Source organism: Pongo pygmaeus, chromosome 23 (genome assembly GCF_028885625.2).
Source record: "Pongo pygmaeus isolate AG05252 chromosome 23, NHGRI_mPonPyg2-v2.0_pri, whole genome shotgun sequence".
In the NCBI taxonomy this organism is placed as follows: domain Eukaryota; kingdom Metazoa; phylum Chordata; class Mammalia; order Primates; family Hominidae; genus Pongo; species Pongo pygmaeus.
Genome location: NC_085931.1, coordinates 37,504,162 through 37,524,931, shown reverse-complemented (window position 1 = coordinate 37,524,931; position 20,770 = coordinate 37,504,162). Strand labels below are relative to the sequence as shown.

Sequence of the window (20,770 nt, the reverse complement as noted above, 5' to 3'; positions counted from 1 at the left end):
TAGTCCCAGCTACTCGGGAGGCTAAGGCAGGAGAATGGTGTGAACCTGGGAGGCGGAGCTTGCAGTAAGCTGAGATAGAGATAGCGCCACTGCAGTCTGGCCTGGGTGAAAGAGCAAGACTCCGTCTTAAAAAAAAAAAAGAAAAAGAAAGAGAGATTTAGGAGGTAAGATGACAGGACTTGGACAATGGCTGTAACAGAGATTGAGGAAGGAAAGAAAGATGACTGGCAGGTTCCTTTTTCAAGCAACCAGAGAGAGTAGGGCTCTTTCCTGAGATGGAAAATGCTGGAAGGGACTAGGATTTGGGGAAAAAAACATCCTGAGTTCAGCTGAGACAGAAGCAAAGTTGTTTCTTAAAAGGAACTGTATCCTTGTTTATTGCTGCATAATGAACCTCTCCAAGACCTAGAGGCTTAAAACTACCATCATTTTGCTCAGGAACCTGCAATTGGAGCATGGCTTGGTGCAGACAGTTTGTCTCTGCTCCATGCAGTATCCACTGCAGTGACTCAAATAGAGCTGGATGACCCACCTACAAAATGGTTCACCCATAGGATTGCCAGGAACGCAGCCAAGGCCGTGGGTAAGAGCCTTGATTCCTCTCCAGGTAAGCCTCTTCAAGCTGCTTGGGCTTCCTCACACCATGGTGGCTGGCTTCCAAGAGTGAGTATTGCCTTCCCTCATTTTATGAACTAGCTTTGGAAGTCACATAGCATTGCTTCCACCAAAGTCACAAACCCACCCAGATTCAAGGGGAGAAGGGTCAAAGTCACATTATAAGAGGTGCGCGTGGGATGGGAGATATTGTTATAGCCATTTTTGTAACAATAATAACTTCTGTTTATGGCACCAGGAACATGGGGGCCTTTCACCCTTGTGATCATCCCAAAAAGAAGATCCTAGTGTTACCCCCATTTTATAAATGGGGATACAGATGCTCAGACAGCTGACGTGACTTGTCCAAGGTGACACAGTATGGGAATCCAGACTTGACACTGGATCTGTCCCACCTCCAGTTGGCTCAGACAAGAGCCAGCTTCATTTTTCTCTGTACTTCAGTGCCCAGCACAGGGTCTGGCCCCGGATCCAGGGGTGCAGATGCTGGGCGAGAGGCTGAAATCAAAGACTGTGAAAGTCCACGGGGCCTCCGTCATTCCAGCCTGAGAACCTGGGAAAGCGTCAAGGCGGTTGAGGCCTGACCCCAGTGCCAGAAGGTGATGTCTGGTATGAGCTCCCCGGTGGCCTGGCGTCCCTGAGATGGCTGGGAAAATGCCCCCTCAGCCCTGTGCCTCCAAGACGTTCTCTTTCCTGGGGCCTGGGCTGGAGGCTCTGGCACATTCCTTACATTCCAGAGCTTTCCTCTGGGAGGAAGCCTCCTTCACAAAGGAGAGGCCTCTTGAGTGAAAATTAGGAAACCGCTAGTGTTTCAGGCTGAATAGCACCAGCTCCCCACAGGGGTCTCTGTCCCCCTGGCTACACGGCTCCGGCTCCGCCGCTGTTGTGGGTGCTTTGCAGGGGAGGATCTGTTTATAGGCCACGGGCCAGGCAAGAGATGACTGTAGGGACTGGGCTGCCATGACTGTGGCTTCTTGAGTGCTCACCACAGGCAGGCTCAGAGGATAAAGAGGCCAGAGCTGCCGGCCAGCTTGCTCCATGACTTGGTCCTATTGCTCCCCCGTCTAATCCTCAGGCCGCTCTGCCTTCCCCTGTTGGCCCGCCATACCTGCCCAAGGCCAAGAGAAACCATCAACATATGAAATAGGAATTGAGAGCCCATTACATGCGGACACTTTGCATATGCTCTCTTGCCAAATTCTGGTAGCTTCATTGAAAGGGATACAGTTGGGCCAGGCGCGATGGCTCATGCCTGTAATCCCAGCACTTTGGGAGGCCGAGGTGGGCGGATCCCCTGAGATTGGGAGTTCGAAACCAGCCTGACCAACATGGAGAAACCCCATCTCTATTAAAAATACAACATTAGCCGGGCATGGTGGCGCACGCCTGTAATCCCAGCTACTTGGGAGGCTGAGGCAGGAGAATCACTTGAACCCGGGAGGTGGAGGTTGCGGTGAGCCGAGATCGCACCATTGCACTCCAGCCTGGACAACAGAGTGAAACTCCATCTCAAAAAAAAAAAAAAGAAAAGAAAGAAAGAAAAAGAAAGGAACACAGTTATTTCCATTTTACAGATGGAGAAACTGAGGCTCAAACGGGAAGTCATCAGCCCTAAGTCACATAACCAGTGACGGGTGGATCTGGCTACTCCCTAATTTGCCTGGACACCACCCATTAGAAAAGCCCAACTGGCTCTTGTTTCATTCATTCAATAAAATGTTGTTGACTCCCAACTCTGTGCCAAGTGCAGTACCAGGTACCCAGGTACAGCTGCGAAGCAGGCAGGCATCGCCCCTGCCCTTGTGGTACTCACAGTCAGGGGAGCAGTCAATGAGCCAATAAATATGAAATCACAAACTGTGCTCAGATCCCCAAGGGCAATGAACACCCTGCAGGGAGAAGGAGTGACAGGAGAGAAACCAGCATAAAGAGAGTAACTGGGTTCAATCCTACAAGATGGAGTCAGCATTTTGGGGTGATGCAGCCCCATGGGTGTGGTGACCACCTTGAATCCAGGTTTCTCCATCCTCCAACAGTGAGTCTTTGGGTAAGTTTCTTCACCTCTCTAAGCTTCAGTGCCTCCTTCTATAAAACGGGGGTGGTAATGAAACTCGCAAACCATTTCTGAGCACTTCATGTATCAATGTGTCCAAACCATTCAGCACAGAGCCTGCACAGAGCAAACACTCGGAAAACAGTACCGGCCACTTTAAGTCAATCCAGGTGAATGAAGATGTGTTTGGAGGTGGAGAGAGAAGGAACAGTTTTTCCTGCAGGAAGAGCTCACAGCATCAGCGAGTTCTTGGAATACTCTAGGCCTCAGAGGGAGATGGTTGGGGGATCCTGCATTGCTGAAAACGCCACTGTTATCAAAATAGCGATCCCTGCCGAGAGTGGCAGGGTGGAATGGAAGCCAAAGTCGTACTTTGCCCATTTTGTAGAGGAGTAAGCTGAGGCTTAGAGAAGGGAAGTCACTTGGCTTGGCCTCTGTTAGGAAAAGGAGCCCTCAGCCGGGCACGGTGGCTCACTCCCAGAACTTTGGGAGGCCGAGGCGGGTGGATCACAAGGTCAGGAGTTCAAGACCAGCCTGACCAAGATGGTGAAACCCCGACTCAACTAAAAATACAGAAATTAGCCAGGTGCGGTGGCAGGCGCCTGTAACCCCTGCTACTGGGGAGGCTGAGGCAAGAGAATCGCTTGAACCTGGGAGGCAGAGGTTGCAGTAAGCCGAGATCGCGTCACTGCACTCCAGCCTGGTGACAGAGTGAGACTCCGTAAAAAACAGAACAAAAAAAAAAAAAAGGAAAGGAAAGAAAAGAAGGAAGGAAGAAAGGGAGGGCGGGAGGGAGGGAAAAGAAAAAAAGGAGCCCTCGGCAAAAATGAAGAGTGCTTTTCCAGAGTTTCTGTCCTCAGCTGCATTCTCTCCAGTCCCTATCCTTGTCCCACCCATGCCAAGCCCTACTCGATGCCGTAAAACTCTGTGATTTCCAGAGTGTCCCATAGAGCATCCAGCCCCAAATGCCCCTGAGAGGAACTGAGTTTCCAATAATAAACAGCGAGGGTTTGGTGCAACACCACCATCTCCTGGTCGCTCCTGTGAACTACAGCTCTGGCTGGGCCACAGAGCACCTACAAAGCGGACTGGACTCCCTTCCAGGAGCTACACGACGTTGACATGCAACAGACTGAAAGGAGAAGCAGATATCAGAATGCAACACAATCTGTCTTCTATTAAGCCAGACATTAAAGAGATTTACCCAAAGAAAGTAAAATAATGCTGTCTTCTCACTAAATTTATTTTATTTTGGAAAATACAGTTACTCGTAATAAAGCATGTGTGATTTTTGTTAATATGCAATGGGTTTATTATTGTTATTGTCATTTTTCCATGAATTAATAAACAAGTCTTTTTAAAATGTCTCTGTTTTAATTTACAACATGGCAGAGTCTCTCTACAATGGTTTCCTTCTGTCCCTGTCCCCCGTCCAAATCTAGTTTTCATTAACTGCCTCTCCTGGGCTGTGCACTCTGCAGGGGTGATGCCTGTCTGCTGTGCCCTGGGCACCCAGCATTGTATTTGGCACACAGTAGGACTCAACAACGTTTTGCTGAATGAATGAAACAGGGGCCAGTTGGGCCTTGCCGGTGGCCAGTATCCACAATGCCTTTGAAAAAACACCTGCAATTGGCCCTGGCTGCCCAGAACACTTTTCTGAGAAAAAGGCTGAAAATGCACCCAAGTTCCCAAAGATAGGCAGGCGATCAGCTAGCACTGTGTGTCATATGGCAAGAGTGTAAAGAGCCTGAAGCCAAAATGTTTGAGAACTGCAGTGATAGAGTACTGTGGACAGCATGGTCAGGGGAGGCTTCTCTGAACAAGTGATGTTCAGCTGAGAGCCACCAAGAAGTCAGCCATGTGAAAACCAGAGGGACATACATTCCAGGTGATGGGAAAGGCCAGTGCAAGGGTAGGTACCCAGGCGAGAACAAACAGGTGCACTGGTAACAGAAAGGCCAGCAACCTGGCATCCCAGAGGCTAAGGCAGTGCCCACTATACAAGAAGGACTCCGTAAACAGCTGCCGGGTGAATAGAGGGAGGGAGAGGAGGAAGAGAAAGGAGGACTGGGAGGAAGCTTTCTTCTCATTAGGGGTCTTGTAGTCCTTTGAGGGCAGGGGGACTCACAAGTTCTGCCAACCATGGGAGATTCCCAAGCTTCTTACCATGACTTGAACGCTGCTGCACAGACCAGCCTCCACTTCTTAGTTCAGTCTGTAACCTCCTCTGGAGTGTCCATCCTGCCCCCACCCCAATATCCTATCAATATCCTTATCTCCTACCGAACCAGTCCAGTGAATCTTGGAGAAGCCACCCCAAAATGCCCTGCACCATCGCTATTTTCTCCTAATTTATTGACTATTCCCCATCCTTCAAGGTTCCCCTCAAGTTCCGATTCTTCCAGAAAGCCATCCCTTACTGCCCCCACCCTCACCCCACCTCCTGACCTCCTTTCCAACAGAGCACCTCTGGCCCCCAATCCCATCATCTGGTGCTCACATAGAATGAGGTTTCAGGGAACACTTGCAGGGTATCAAGCACTGTCTCAGCTCTGCAAGAACACTTGGGAACCTTCACAATGGCCCTATGAGGTGGGAGTGGTCCCCCCATTCCACAGAGCCCATGGAGGCTCAGGGGAGGGCAATCATCCCCAAGATCTCACAGCAGGTGTGTGGCAAAGCTGGGATTCAAACTGAGATTTATAAGTAGTCTCAATCTTAAGACTGACTCAAAAGTTCTTTTAAAACTTGGCTGCCCAGAACACTGTTCTGAGAAAGAGCCTGAAAATGCACCCAAGTTCCCAAAGAGAGATAGGCAATCAACTTGCAATGTCTGTCAAGGATGCTGAAGGGCAGAGCGGCAATGTGTGTGGCTTATATTTGCCAGTCCTTCATGACCACACACTAAACTCTATATTTTTCTCTGTCACCAAGGAACTCTTTGCCTCCCCAATGAAGTATAAGATCCCTGGCAGGCCGGGCGCGGTGGCTCAAGCCTGTAATCCCAGCACTTTGGGAGGCCAAGGCAGATGGATCACGAGGTCAGGAAATCGAGACCATCCTGGCTAACACAGTGAAAGCCCGTCTCTACTAAAAATACAAAAAATTAGCCGGGCGTGGTGGCTGGCGCCTGTAGTCCCAGCTACTCAGGAGGCTGAGGCAGAAGAATGGCGTGAACTCAGGAGGCAGAGCTTGCAGTGAGCCGAGACCGCGCCACTGTACCCCAGTCTGGGCAACAGAGTGAGACTCCGTCTCAAAAAAAAAAAAAAAATTCCCTGGCAATAAGAATCTGGATTTCTCGAAGCACTGCCCTAGGCGTAAAGAAGTGTTATTTTTTAAAAATACCATCAGGCACAGTGGTGCACGCCTGCAGTCCCAGCTACTCAAGAGGCTGAAGCAAGAGGATTGCTTGAGACCAGGAGATCAAAGCCAGCCTGGGCAACATAGCAAGACCTCATCTCTAAAAAAAAGAAAAGGAAAATAAATACCAATTGTGATAATGGTTGCACAACAATGTGAATGATACCATTAAGATGTTCACTTAAAAATTATTATGGTGGTTAAGTTTTATGTTATGATTATTTTACCAAAATTAAAAAATAAAATACCGTGTTATATTGACTTCCAGGGTCACTCTTGAGGAAAGGCTGACTCACCGAGAGAGCCCACCCCTGCTCCTTGAAAATGCCACTGGCTGCCCCCTCTCCCCTAAACAGCACGTCCCTTCTGCTTCATATGCCACAGTCATGTTTCCAGTGTGAATTGATTTTTAATAGCAAAACGGCATTTTACACAGAAGCAGCTACATTCATGGATGAAAACAAAAATCCAAGTGACACTCCTTTGCTGAATCCATGTAAAAATCTGATTTTTAATCTACAGAGAAATTTCTACCCACACATTCGGCATCCCCTGGGGGTAATGACATGGAAAACAAACATCTTTTCTGGTCTGTTAAAGTAAAACAATGGGTCCCTGGATAGACTCTCAAGAGGGCCTTTGTTGGAATGGAACCAGTCCCCCTACCCCGAAAGCATCCCCCAGCTCAATATGTCACCATTTACATGAGCACAGCCCTCACATTGGGTCCACAACACAACCTATTAAGAAAGGATTACAACACCTGTTCAGATTGGAAGGCCAATTCCTCAGCTCTAAGATCCTGCTCATAGCAAGCTTGATGTTCAGTAGACTCAAAAGCAGACTGAATGAGGGAGGGGTTGAAGAGAATGTGCCTGCTCGGGCTCAGCCTCCTCTAATATTGTCAAGATGCACACACACTCTTAGACAACCATCGCCAATCTCTATGTTGGCCTAGTCCCAATCCTTCTGCCTCTGGGAACAAAAGGTTCATTACCCACCAAGGCATATTTTTCCCTCTCTGGGACCAGGATCAGCTCTTGCAAGCTTACTCCACACTTACATCTGCCCCTTGCAGCCATGCATGACAAGTGGGCTCCCTCCGCAATGGAATTCTCTTATAGACTTGCAGCCTATGACTGTGTTTCCCCTGATCTTCTCCAGGGGCTTCCCACCACCATGGGATGACATGTTTTCAAGATTGCTCCCTTTCCAAGCCTTTATTTTTACCTTGGTCCTCTTTACTTTCCAGTCATTGCAGAGATACTTCCAACTGCGGTAGACATGTAGGGATTCTGTTTATCAAAAGGTGGACGAAAGGGTCTTCCTAGTTTCAAAAAGTTCTGCTCAGTTGTCTAAAATGTGGCCAGAGCCCATTGCAAACTCCTCTGAGTTCCACCTGGGCTGGAAAAGCCAAATGGCCAGCCTAAAACTCAAATCCATTAACTCCCTTTCTCAGATCATATCCATGGCTCCCCAAGGCCTAAGGATAAAACTAAACTCCTTGGCAACCAGACCCGGCACCATGTCTATGTCCCCTATCTCTTGCTACATTCCACATGAACCTTCCAGAACCTCTTTCGATCCTCTCTGATCCCCAGAAACTGGTGTCCACCACCCTCACTGCCTGGAACTCATCCCCACCCACACTCCACCCAGCCACAGCTCAGCTTAGATGCCTCCCTCTCCAGAAAGCCACCACAGGGTGGATTAGGTGTCTCTCTGTCCCCATTCCACCCCCCTGTACCCACCCAACACACTAGAATTAAAGCTCCTGAAGACCAAATGGTGTTTAACTACCACTACATCCCCAATGCCTGGCACACGCCTGGCACACAGTAGGTGCACATCAATCTTGTCTGTCTCCTCGGTGCTCCCACAGACCCCTGACCCTTCATAACACCCATCTCACTGAATCACTATCTACTTCACCAACTCTCCCACTAGGCTATAAAAGCACCATGACGAAAAAGCCCAGGTGCAGGTCCCAGCGTCCACAGCAGTGCCTGGCACATAGTAGATCCTTAGCAGCATCAAATCTTTGCAGTTAAACAAAGAAGAGTTTCAGGAATAGGAGGTGTTTCTGAGCTTCCTGCTTTGAGTGAAATGGAGTAAGGCAGCCACTAGAGGATGGCAGGCAGGCACTTCCGGGTGTAGACTACCTCATCCAAGGTCCCTGCCAGCAGCCAAGGCATGTTCTCAAAGCTCTTCCTAAGACATCTTTTCTCTCTTGTGCCCTCTGCAGCTCAGGCCTCTGGATCACCCTTCAGCCCCCACTGCCAACTACAATTGGTTAGCTCTGAGTCCACAGTTGCCGGAGAAAAGGGCTCTCAGCACCAGACTAGCATTCAACGAACCAAGCAACCTGCCTCTAAGGTCTCTAAGCCCACCTTTGACCTGTCCCTAAACTGATCCAATCCTCCAGGCCCTGCCTTGAGCTGTCTTCTCCTGCACACTCTGACTACCAGATTGAGTCAGCAAAACCTTGAACTAGTGCCACCTTTTATCTGCACCTGGAATCCCTGGCATATGCTCCCTGCCCCTCTACTCCCAAACGACGTTCCCTCAGTCTAAAGAGAGCAAAAGTCCCTTCCAGAAAAACTCCCGTTTCCTCGGTGCAGCTAAATTGCACAGAAGAGTTTATGCTAGAAGAGCTAAAAGTTAGAAGAGGAAGCTCAGATAATTTATACTACTAACATGTAAATGACTGATGGAGTTATAACCCTTCTGAATACTCTGATCTAAAGCTTTATGTCCTAGAACTTCCAAAACACAAAGTCCCCAAAATGAAGACTCTAGGCCCTGGCCTGGGGACGGGTGACTCTATACAAAATGGCATATGCTCTGTAGACACCAGTTATTTTAAGGTTTATAAGAGCTGCATCTACTTGTGCAAACTACTGTAGCTATAAGGCTCTATTTTTTAAAGAACTGAAACCAAATGCAGATTATGAGGGGTGAAGATATGCCCAATGACCAAAATCTTGCAAGACTGGCTAACTTCTGACCCCACCTTGGTGGGTACCACTGTTCCATCAGGCCTGGTCCACACCAGAGCCCTGGCACCTCCTTTAGAAAACTACCATCTTTACCGACTTCTGATTGCTCTGACGCAGAGCAGCCACCACGTCCAAAATTGTTAGCTACACTTTTCCCTGTGTTAGTCAAGTTCAAACCTGTGTTAGCCCCTTCCCAGCCATGCCGACATCCAAGCTGTTAACAGTAACAAGGAATGTTAGACCTGTTGTTAGTCAGAAAAAAATCCACAAGCCATTAGTTTCTGCTGAAAGGAACAGACCAGGAAGGCAGGAGTTAGTCAAGGTGAAGGAAAGGTTAATTAAGAGCTGGTCAGGGCCAGGCCAGGAGCCTGGAGCCCCAGACAGGCCAGGTTGGTTGTTAGTGGTCAGCCCCTGGGGCAGTCAGGGTAAGGCAGGGATTAGCTGGGTGAGAGCAAGAGTTAGTGCAAGGGAGCCAGAGATTAGCCCAAAGAAACCAAGGTGCCTACTGGAGGTGAGGCATGAAATCACCCCCAGGTGTGGCCCCGGCTTAGCGGCTGGCGGGCTCTGGGGGAGGCTGGCTGAGGCAGTGACGTGGGTGGGAACAGAGAGCCAGAGATGCATTCCTGGCCGGCCTGAGCATCTGCGGGAACCCTGTGAGCCCCTGAAGTTCATTTCTTGCTCCCGACTTCTCTCTCCTGCAAACTCCGAGCCCGGGGGGTAAAGCTGCTTCCCCTCCCCACCCCCCTTTTCAACCCGACAACTAACGCCCTCTAGCTTCCGGGCGTGGCACGGATCTTTCCCAATGACTTCCGGTCACAGCCCCACGTCTACTTTCGGCGGGGGAAACCGGCGTCTCTCAGCTCTAGAGAGGGGAGAGGGCTCTGTAGCTGACTTCCTGTGTGGGAAAGAGCCCTCTCACTGACTTCCGGTGTCAGAAATGTCCCTCTTCCCGGCCTTCAAATATGAGAAATGTTTCTCTGGCCGACTTCCTGTGTACTAAATACTCCACTCAGTGGTTTTTAGCGTGGGAAAGACCCGCTTCATTGACTTCCGGTGTAAGAAAGGCTCCGCTTTCTGACTTCCGGTGTGGGATACGCCCATTTGCTAATGTCCGGTGACGGGCACGCCCCCTCCTGCCTTCCTCGTGGGCTACGCCCCCCTCGTGACTTCCTGTGCAGGACAGCTTCTATCCCTGTCACTTAACAATGGAGAAGATTCTTCCCCAGCTTCCTTCCAGAGAAGGACACAAAAGCTCAGAGCTCCACAGTCTAGAGTCTAGACTCACAGGCCTCCACACTCACGTCCCAGAGGTTTCCCTGGTCCCATCTACTCCCAGTGGCAACCAGACTTCTGCAGATAGGAGAGATGTCAAACTCAGAGTCCAGCCTCCCACATCCACAGGACCACCTCTTCTTCCTCTGAGTCTTGTTAATAGGGCCATCCCCTGCCTTAGACCTGGCCCAGTGGACTCTGATCTTACAAACAGCCAATATGGGGCAGCAAAGTGGGACATCTGTCTACAGGGCCAGTAGCCCCAAGTCATCTGCTTGCCAAAAGGAGGGAGACCAGCCCCCGGGGGGAGCCCAGAGCTCGGCAGGGCTGGGGTTAGTAAGAAGAGAAAACAGGGTTAGTAGGGGCTGGGTTAGTAAGTCAGAGCACAGCACCAGCGGACAGGGCACCTCAGCAGACACACACAGGAGTCGCTAAGAGAAAAGGAAGAACGCACGCAAGTCCGTTAGTTTGTTAAGGGATGATCGGGGTGCAGTTGAGGCACCCCAGGGGTTAGACGGGTTAGTAATCGAACAAAAGAGCTGCCTACAGAAAAGAAAGCTGAGACGGAGGAAGAATGTGGGGAAGTGACAGGGATTCAAAGCAAGTGTCTTGCCACAGGCAGAAGGATCTGTGTGCAGAACACCCAGAGAGGCGAGGGCCTAGGCAGCAGACGTGTTCAACCAGGTTTGAGGGGCCTTCCTCCATCATCATACTTTTTTTTTAAAGTATCTGCCATGTGCTGAGACCCTTATATTCACAGGAATCCTCACTGCAACCTGTAAGGTATCAGAACTCGCATTCTACCACTGAGGAAACTGAGGTTGAGAGAAGTGAGGTGACTTACTCAAACTCACTCAACAGGAAGTGGCAGAGTTGGTGAGTCTTATTTGCATTCTCTGTCCTGGAACGTGGGTCTGCACAAAGATCCCAGCCCATAGGCGGAGCCTTCTGGAGCCTTGGCTGCCCCCATATCCCAGCCCCTTGAAAGGCCCATGAGCTGCACGGTTAGTAGGATCTGGCTGCGGGGGGGTGGTTAGTAGGGCATGCTCGGGCCTGGTTAGTGGGTTAGTTGGTTGGCAGAAGGCCAGGCACCTCGTCACACGCCACAGCATCCCAGCTGAGCCCTGGGTTAGTAGGTTAATCACACCATGCAACACTGCCCTGGCCCCTCCAGCTACAGCTTCAGAGGCCTCCCGCCCCCACCAGCCAGGGAGTGGGGCCTGACCAGGGCAGGGGGTCTACCTCTAAGCCCCCCAGCCCCATCAAAATCAACCCTAACCACAGGGACCCTGCCCAAAAGCATGTTGCTTTCCTATTTATTGGCTGTGGGTCTCAAAGCACCCCCTGCAAATATTTCAGCTCCCCTGAAAATGGACCCTACTTGTCCCGGATAGAAACCCCCTGCCTGGTTCTGGTCAGCCCCTTCCCAGAGGGCTGGATCCTGTTACACTCTGACATAGACACACGCACACCAGCATCTCTCCGCAAAAGATCTGACAACGGTGCTTAGTAGACATTTCTTCCATCACCGACTGTCAGGCCTCTAGTTGCTCCAACTATTGGCCTGCCCTCCCACCATTAGGAAAAAAAAAAAAAAAAAACCCTGCATCAAGCTGGCCTGGCTCCTGGAACCAAGTTGAGACTCCCCCATGCCCTCCCGGTCTGCTTCCTTTTCAGCCAATGCTACAAAGCACCTAAGTGTACCCTAATTATGCCATCTTTTATCACTGCTGTACTTTTCCCATAGAAACTCCAGCCTAGCATCTCCCACAGTTCTAAACGATGTTCCATGAGAAAAGGATTCTACGGCCATAAAAGTCAAGGAACACTTCATCCTATGCCCTGTCCCTGAGTATTTGAAATTGCCATTAGCATTTTAAAGGTTCTGATAAGTCCTGCAGTACTTCAGTAGTGCAGCGGAATTTGAATTTGAACCTTCTTTTTGAAGGAGCAATGACATTTCCTAGAACTTACTTTAAGAATTTCCCTAGAGGGTAGGGTATCATCTCAGCCAGATCTTTCTCATCCTTTAAAGCCCTGTTTGGTACAGCTTGCTAGGAAGCTGTTCTGGACTGCAGCAGCCCTCTCTGGGGTCTCTCTACCACTTCCCAGGCACTCAGAACTTGTGCCTCAGTAGACTGTTTTATGGCACTGTCCATTCTCTGATTCTCCATGTGAGCTGGTTTTATCCCATCCAGCATGGCTGTGAAATCCTAAAGGTTCAAACCCCAGCCACTCTTCACCTATATTTCCCCCAAATGGCTAGCATGGGAAAGGGCCCAAAGTAGGTGCTCAGTGCTGATGAGAGAGTAGAATTTAAATACCCCAGGAAGGATTGTGAGTTACTACGGAGGCCATGAAATGCTGCCACCTCCCCAAGCTGATTAAAGAGTGACACTAGCAAAATAGGTAGGGAAGGGCTAATCAGAAATGCCTCTGGATCAGAAGATGCTGAGTTTTAAAGTCCAGAGAGCCCAAAAAAAAAAAAATAGATAAACCCTAAGTCTGTACTCCCAGATGGATGGGAGCATTTACTGAGCACCTACTGGGAGTCAGGCATTGTGCTAGGCACACAATCTCACTGAATGCTCCCTACACCTGACAGGCGAGCACATGCCTTCCATTTCACAGAGCAGTGGAGGCTCAGAGGTGAAGTAACTTGCCCAGGGTTGTAGCTCAGGCCCTTTTCAGGACACAGCTCTCCCAGGGGCTCCACCTCCCTGCACTGAGCCCTGCCAGTTTCATATGTCCTCCGAAGCACTCCCGAGCCACCCCAGCATGGTACCTGCCACTCTCCGTGTCTGCTTCCCATACCTCTGCTCCTCTTCCCCATCCCTGGGTGGGGGCGGGAATTCTGAAGGGGAGATGGCTCTGACTTTCCATGTTTGCGGTGACCACCCTGTTAAGGACTGAATGGTGTCCCCTCCCCCAAATGCATATGTTGAAGCAGTAGCCTGCCATGTGACTGTTTTTGGAGATGGGACCTTTAAGGGGTTAAGGTTAAATGAGGTCATAGGATTGAGCCCTAATATGGTGGTATTAGTGTCTTTATAAGAAGAAGAGGAGACACCAGAGCCTGCTCATGCTCTCTGTCCCTCTCCACAGAGAAAAGGCCATGTGAGGACATAGCAAGAAGGTGCCACCTGCAAGCCAAGGAGAGAGGCGTCACCAGAAACCAACTCTAACACCTTGATCTGGACTTTCCAGCCTCCAGAACTGGGAGAAAATAAATTCCTGATGTTTAAGCCATCCAGTCTGTGGCATGGTGCTGTGGCAGCCCAAGCTGATGAATAGTACACACCACTCCCCATTCTGAGAAAAAGGACATCTGGCTTTTAAACTTGCCTAAGGGAGGCCACAAGCTGCTCTCTTGCAAACGCTGGGACTGTCCCCTCTGGAGGGAGCTGGAATTGCAGATTGTGGGGCCTGTCCTGCCACCTTCTGTTCCCCAAGAACAGAATCCAGGAGCAGTGCAGCTAGAAGCAGCGATCTGATTGGAGAAGAGTGTCCTGAGACTGGGCTAGGGTGACCCCTCAAGCCTTTGGGTAAGACTGGTTCCCTTTGGATGGCAGGAAAAAAACCCAGAGCCACCTGTCTCTTTCTAGTGAATTTCCCTGGCCTAGATCTTATCCCTTAAAGACCCTCTCTTTTCAGGATGGTGCATTCTCAGCCCCTCTAGCTGCCCCTCCCAGAGTTCAAAAGCACAGGGGGAAGGCTCCAGCTCCTCCCAGATCCTGACTGTCTCCTCTTTGTAACCATCAGGGAGAGGAAAAGCATGGAAAAGGCCCACCAAGGAAGCCCCCCACAAAATGACAATTACACACTGAGCAAATGGAGACAAAGGACTCCAGCCAGCACCACCCGAGGAGCTGCATCTGCCCTCTGCCTGACAGCCCCTCCCTGACTCCTGTCCCTGTTCCTGTCCCCATCCTGTAGGGTCCTTTGAGACCCAGCCTTGGGAAGAGTGTGGTCAGTGTGGCCTTGGCCCAGGCCAGGCTCTGTCTGGTCACCGGCAGAAACGCGAGGAGGAATCAAGTTCACATGGGGTCAGGAAAGGGCCCCCAGACCCAGACAATAGGGCACAGCAGGCAGGGCCCAAGCAGGTGAGGAGGGAGTAGTGGGCTGCCAGGCCTCCCTCATACCCCTGGAGCTGTCCTCCAGAGCCAGATCCAGTTGTCTGCTGAGCATCAACCAGGAAGAGTTCCTATCCATGGGAGGCTCCATCCCAACAGGTGTGAAGAGGATGAGATCTTCAGGGAGTCACCCAGCGGGCTAGAAAACCACCGGAGTCTGCCCGCTAAGTCACTGTGGCCAGAATCCAGGGTCACCCGAGGTCCAAAGAGAAGGCCAGGCCAGGAGTCCTGGAGATGCGGCCCAGAGGGAGCCACCTGGGGGGGAACACAGCGAGTGAGGATGAGGCCACAGCCTCCATCCCCAACTTCCCACATCCCCCCAGCCTAATTCTGCATCTGAGGGGACACATGTTCAGAGATCCCCCCCAGTCTCTCTCTCATGCCCCCAGCACAACACAGGGTGGAAGTGAGGGCTTTGGACATGAAAAATTTTTAGAAGAAACCTAGGCCAGGCACGGTGACTCCCACCTGTAATCCCAGCACTTTGGGAGGCTAAGGAAGGAGGATCACTTGAGCCCAGGAGTTCGAGACCAGCCTGGGCAACATATTGAGACTCTGTCTCTATAAAAAATAAGCCAGGCATGGTAGCGTGCACTTGTAGTCCCAGCTACCCAGGAGGCTGAGGTGGGAGGATGTATTGAGCCCTGGAGGTCAAGGCTGCAGTGAGCCGTGATCATAACACTGCACTCTAGCCTGGGCAACAGAGTGAGGCCCTGTCTCTGAGAAAAAGGAAAAAAAAAGTTATCTAAAAAGAGGAAGCAATGAAAGCTGAGAATACCCCACCAGGCAGGGTTAGCTCAGGGGACCAGAGGAAAAGCAGTAAAGGGAGCCCATAGCAAGCTGCAGGAGCATCATGGGCGGAGACAGGGCAAGGGTTTGAGTGGGTGGGAAGGACCTTCAAAGGCCTTTGATGGCTTCAATTCATTTTACAACATTCCCACTGGGAGGATCTCTGCACACCACCACCCCCAACACATACACACATGCACACACACACGCACACACACACGCACGCATGCACACACATGCACATACACACACAGGCATGCACACACACGCGTGCGCGCACACACACACACACACACTGCTCCCAGGACGAGGAGCTCACCCCCTTGCCGAGACTGTAATAAAGCGTGTTCTGACATGAAGATCTGAGCAGATGGGATCATGTCTCTGGGTTCACCTCTGCGTCCCCAGCATCTGGCTCAGAGAAGTTGCTTGGTCCATGCCGGTGCTGAATGAACGAACACGCTAAATTCTCTGCTCGAGCTCACCCACAGTGGTCTTGATTCCATCCCATCCACTCCCACCAAGACCACACAGGGCAAGCATTCCAGCCACCTGGCTCCCTGGCCATCTTCTCATGAGCAGGAGCGTTCTGGGCCTGAGGAGGGGGCACAGGTGGGAGGACAACCTACTCCCATGAAAACAAGCTCCATGTGACCTCCCTCCCTCCCTCCCCACATCCCTCCCAGGCTTACCTGGCAGCATCCAGCCGACACACAGGCAGCCCAGGCTCCCAGCTCCTTCCTTCCCCACACAGACACCACAGGCCCATCCTGGAAGACAAAAGAGCCAACCACACCGCAGGAGAAAACTGCACCCAGGCCCCCTCCCCAGGCCCAGGCCTTGCCAGAACTCCCTGCCGAAGAAAGAAGGACCAGGAGCCAGGGAGGCTGGGCCCAGGCATCCCACCCTCCACCTCCCTTTATTGCACCCCAGAACATCCTTAAAAGGTGAGGGGAGAGGGGTTCCCGGGTTCCCTTCACTCACTGCCTGTTTCCCAACAACAGCAGAATGCGACCCGGGAGAAAGTAGGACAAACTCAGCAGCTTGGTGACAGCTGAACTGCAGCTGAACGGAGAGTCAGGAATCCAGAATTCTGATCCCAGCTCTGCTCCTGCCACACTGGGTGGCCCTGGAACCCTTCCTGCCTTGACATTCACTCAAGGTGCACAATAATCAGCCATTGTTTGAAGCAATGGATAGGAAATGGAAGGGACCCTTCGGCCCAGCCTCAGTTATTTTTCTGCTCCCCTTCCTTCTCCCCTGCCCTTTCCTGATGCCCCATGCACCAGAGGAAATTCAGGGAGCCAGAGGCTGGAGAAGGACTCTTTTAAGACCACCCTGTGTCACCAGTCTGGAGAAGACCGGAGAATGACGACTAATCCTGACCTAGGACCATCTGCCAGGTTTTGTTTTTGGTAACAACTGTGCTGTCTTCATCAACTGGCAGACCTGAGTCAGGAGAGTCAGGGAGCCCTCTCAGCATATCTTCAGAGCTTGCTGTCAGCACCTGGGAGTCGGGGCTCGAGTCCAGAACTGGAGATGAACTCAGACACTTGCACTAAGCAAAATGCATCTAAAGTCACAGTGTTAACTCTTCACCTAACTGTAAGGCCAAGGAGCCCTAGCCGAGGTTTATAAATATGATCACAAAATGCTAAAACTGAGAAGAGAAGGGCTGGTTCACATCATCAGGGAGTCCCCATCCTCCTTCTAATAGCAGTTCTACAAGTACACAAGATGAAGTCATTTAACTCAGCCTTCAAAAGTTCCATACAGTGACGTTTATAAAATACTAGCCCTAATGCCAAATGTGGAGTGTGAAAAATCACCCTTTCTGGGACCCCACAAAATGGGGACAGGCTCTTTCTTTCTTCCATAGAGGTAGAAAAGAGAATGAGCTACATCACCCGTTTCCCCTCCCACTTTGGTATTCTAGGATACTACACTTTCCTGCACAGACCAGAAGAGGGCAGGCTGGTAGGCTATGGGCTGGTAAGTTTAAATACTTATCTGCAAAGATGCTTCTCAGTGTGGTTGTGAACGTCCTGAAGAACCTGGAAATTCCCTTCTCTCTCCTCTGTCCCAGGAACTTGCTGCTCTCTGTAAATAGACCCTGGACTGCTCAGAGGAGCCTGGCTTGATCCACAGTGACCCTTTCCCCTGGCTCTGTGGACCTAGAGTCATGATACCAACAAGGTGATGGAGGTTTCAAGGGACCTTTAGCTGACACCGTCTTAGACGGTACAAAGGAAGGTATGGGCTTTCGGGCTAGAGAAACCTGGAGGAAACTGTGGCTCTCTCACTCCCACGTACTCAATGTGTGACTCAAAGTTAATTATTTTTCTTCCTTTCTTTCTTTCTTTTTTTTTTTTTTTTCTGGAGACAGGATCTCACTCTGTCACCCAGGCTGGAGTGCAGTGGCATGATCTCGGCTCGCTGCAACCTCTGCCTCCTAGGTTCAAGTGATTCCCCTGCCTAAGCCTCCTAAGTAGCTGAGATTACAGATGCGTGCCACCACACCCGGCTAACTTTTTTTTTTTTTTTAGTAGTAGAGACAGGGTTTCACCATGTTGGCCAGACTGGTGTTGAACTCCTAACCTCAGGCAATCCGCTGGCCTCAGCCTTCCAAAGTGCTGGGATTACAGGCATGAGCCACCACGCCTGTCCATAGTTAATGATTTTCAAAGCTTAGCCAGTGCCTGGCACACAGTACATGTTCCAAAAATTATTTTCACCACTCAATGATTTAAACTTTAAGTAAATCTGTGTGTGATATTTATGTTCCAGAAATATAAGCCATATTTATCCTGTAGCATTATATGTATATACCACAGTTAGGCAGCACTGATCAAATTAAAATCCCCTATCTTGATGAATGGAAAAGCAAAGTCTGGCTTATCCACACAACGGAATCTACTCATCAATAAAAAAGAACAAACTATTAATACATACTACAACATTGATGAACCTTACAAACATCATGCTGTGGGAAAGAAGCTAGGCTTAACAGAACACATATTGTATGATCTCATTTATACAAAATATCCAGAAAAGGAAAATCTACAGAGATGAGAAATAGATTGGTGGTTCCTGGGGTTAGGGATGGGATGTGGATGAACAGTAAATGCGTATGAGAGATCTTACTGAGGTAACGGAACTGTTCCAAAACTGATTTATGGTGAAGGTTGCACAACTTGGTACATTTATTAAAAATCGTTGAATGGGTGAGTTATATGACATTTAAACTATGCCTCAATAAAATTGGACAGAACAGGAATTGAACTACTGAGACATGCAACAAGAAGCATGAGCCTCAGCTGGGCGCAGTGGCTCACACCTATAGTCCCAGCACTTTGGGAGGCTGAGGCAACCACTTGAGGTCAGGAGTTCAAGACCAGCCTGACCAACATGGCAAAGCCCCATCTCTACTAAAAATACAAAAATCAGCTGGTGTGGTGATGCACACCTGTAATCCCAGCTACTCGGGAGACTGAGGCAGGAGAATCACTTGAACCCGGCAGGCAGAGGTTGCAGTGAGCCGAGATGGCTCCACTGCACTGCAGCCCAAACAGCAGAGTGAGATCTTGTCTCAAAAAAAAAAAAAAAAAAAGCTGAACACAGAAGCTTCCATATATATGGAACATTAAAAAAAAATCCAATCTACTTCTGAGAAAGCAGGTCAGTGGTTTCCTGGGGCTGGGGCTGGGGCTGAGAGGGGATTGGCTGGGAAGGAATACAGGGGAACATTTTAGAACGATGAAAATGTTCTACATCCTGAACACCTGGTTACACAGGTGTATACATTTGTCAAAACACATTGAAATGTGTGCTTTAAATGGGTGCATTTCCTTGTATGTAAATTATACCTCAATAAATTTATTTTTGTAAAACTCATTTGTATGTGATGAAAGAGGACTGGGACTAAAAAGTGCCAGATCAAAGGCCACACAAAGAACCGGTTGTGGGCACCAGGGCCTCATCATCTCAGCTCTCACTAGGCCACACAGACCACCCACTTCAAGCCAAGGTCAGTCGGGAAAGCCACGATTGGGGAACTGGAACCCAGAGGGTCATCAGAAGTCTCTCCCACCTTAAGATTCAGGAGGTCTCAGGACATACGGATTTCATGATGGATCTGACCTCAAAGCATTAAGTTGGTCTCTACCAGCCCCAGTGGACACAGGAAGAGAGGGAGGATCACCTTGGTTACTCCTGTGATGCCGACGGGGTCTTGGTGGCCACATGAACGTGTCTGGAACCACATGGGTGGACAGATGCCTCCAACTGTCATCAAGAGAAGAAGAAAAGACAGCAGTGAGAGAATAAATACACACCCATGGGTACAGTGGAGAATAGATGCTAAGGTCCTGTTTCAAATCACAGCGTTTCCCAAAACTGATCTCCTCGGATGCAGATCAAAAGCAAAACAGGAAACAAGGAGGTATTTTGATCAGGCCAGTGTCAACCAATACGTCCTAACATGGGTTTTGTGGCACAGATTCCTGTGCTGCTCTGCCACCAGCAAACTGTGTGACCTTGACCAAGTCCTTTACCACAGGGAGCCTCAGTCTTCTCATCCACAAATTAAGGATAATAACAGTGCCCACCTCACAGGGTTGTCATGAGGATCAAATGAGAAGATGAATGAGACTTAGCTTGAATTCTATCTACCATTTTCTTACATCATTATTATTATTATCACTGACCACACAGTTCATTAACACTACCCATGAGATATTCATTTTTCCCCCTAAACAGCATGTACTGTTCTTAGTAATGGATGGGCAGCTGCCAGGGAAACATATATTTGTTGCATTTTAGAATCCCTCTGGGTTTTTGGTCTTTTTCCCTGACTCTGGAATAAAATGACTACTCAGAGATCTGAGACGTACAAGAGATGTTGGCCCAAATTGCCCTGGATGAGCCAGCACCCAGAGATAACGGAAGCTCCAGAGAATAATGAAAATATGCCACGCGCCTCGCAGGAGACACGCTGGGGGAAGCAGATGCTTCTGCAGAGGAGGATTAAAGCGCTGTTTCTTTACAAATTCAAACACAATGTCCACAAAAGAGGAGATTCGAAATTTCAAATCTCCTTCAAACAAGGGAACCCCTGTGGTGGAGAGAGAGGAAAGAAAACCAAGAAGAAGGGAAAGGAAGCTAAACTAACACTTATTAAGAACAGATGCTAATTGGGAGTGTCTTTATCTACATGGCAAAACAAGCTGGGTTTTATTATCCCCACTTTACAATTGAGGAAACTGAGGTTCAGTTAGAAAATAAGGCAACCGGGATTCTAAACAGGCCTGTTGGACCCCAAAGGGGCAGAAGTGTGTTCAAATGGGGTAGGGACTGGGCGCAGTGGCTCACACCGTAATCCCAGCACTTTGGGAAGCAGAGGCAGGAGAATTGCTTGAGGCCAGGAGTTCACGATCAGCCTGGGTAACAGATCGAGGCTCTGCCTCTACAAAGAATTCAAAAATTAGCTGGGCGTGGTTATGTGTACCTGTGCCTGTGGCTATTTGGGAGGCTGCAGCAGGAGGACC

At 49.8% G+C, this 20,770-nt stretch overlaps 1 long non-coding RNA gene across 4 annotated transcripts in view; it reads right to left on the bottom strand.

Moving 5' to 3' along the window:
* Positions 1 to 20,770, bottom strand: part of LOC129023251 (uncharacterized) — a 45,242-nt gene that overhangs the window by 19,722 nt on the left and 4,750 nt on the right. Inside the window, exons 2-5 of one of the 4 annotated variants that reach the window (XR_010125951.1) lie at positions 19,426 to 19,508; positions 15,917 to 17,324; positions 15,544 to 15,669; positions 14,445 to 14,690 (exon numbers count right to left, since the gene is read on the bottom strand). This is a non-coding gene — a long non-coding RNA (uncharacterized LOC129023251). Of the gene's footprint in view, positions 1 to 6,513; positions 14,691 to 15,543; positions 15,820 to 15,916; positions 17,325 to 19,425; positions 19,509 to 20,770 lie in introns of those variants that run through there. The other 3 variants (XR_008496735.2, XR_008496734.2, XR_008496736.2) reach the window with 3 other exon arrangements.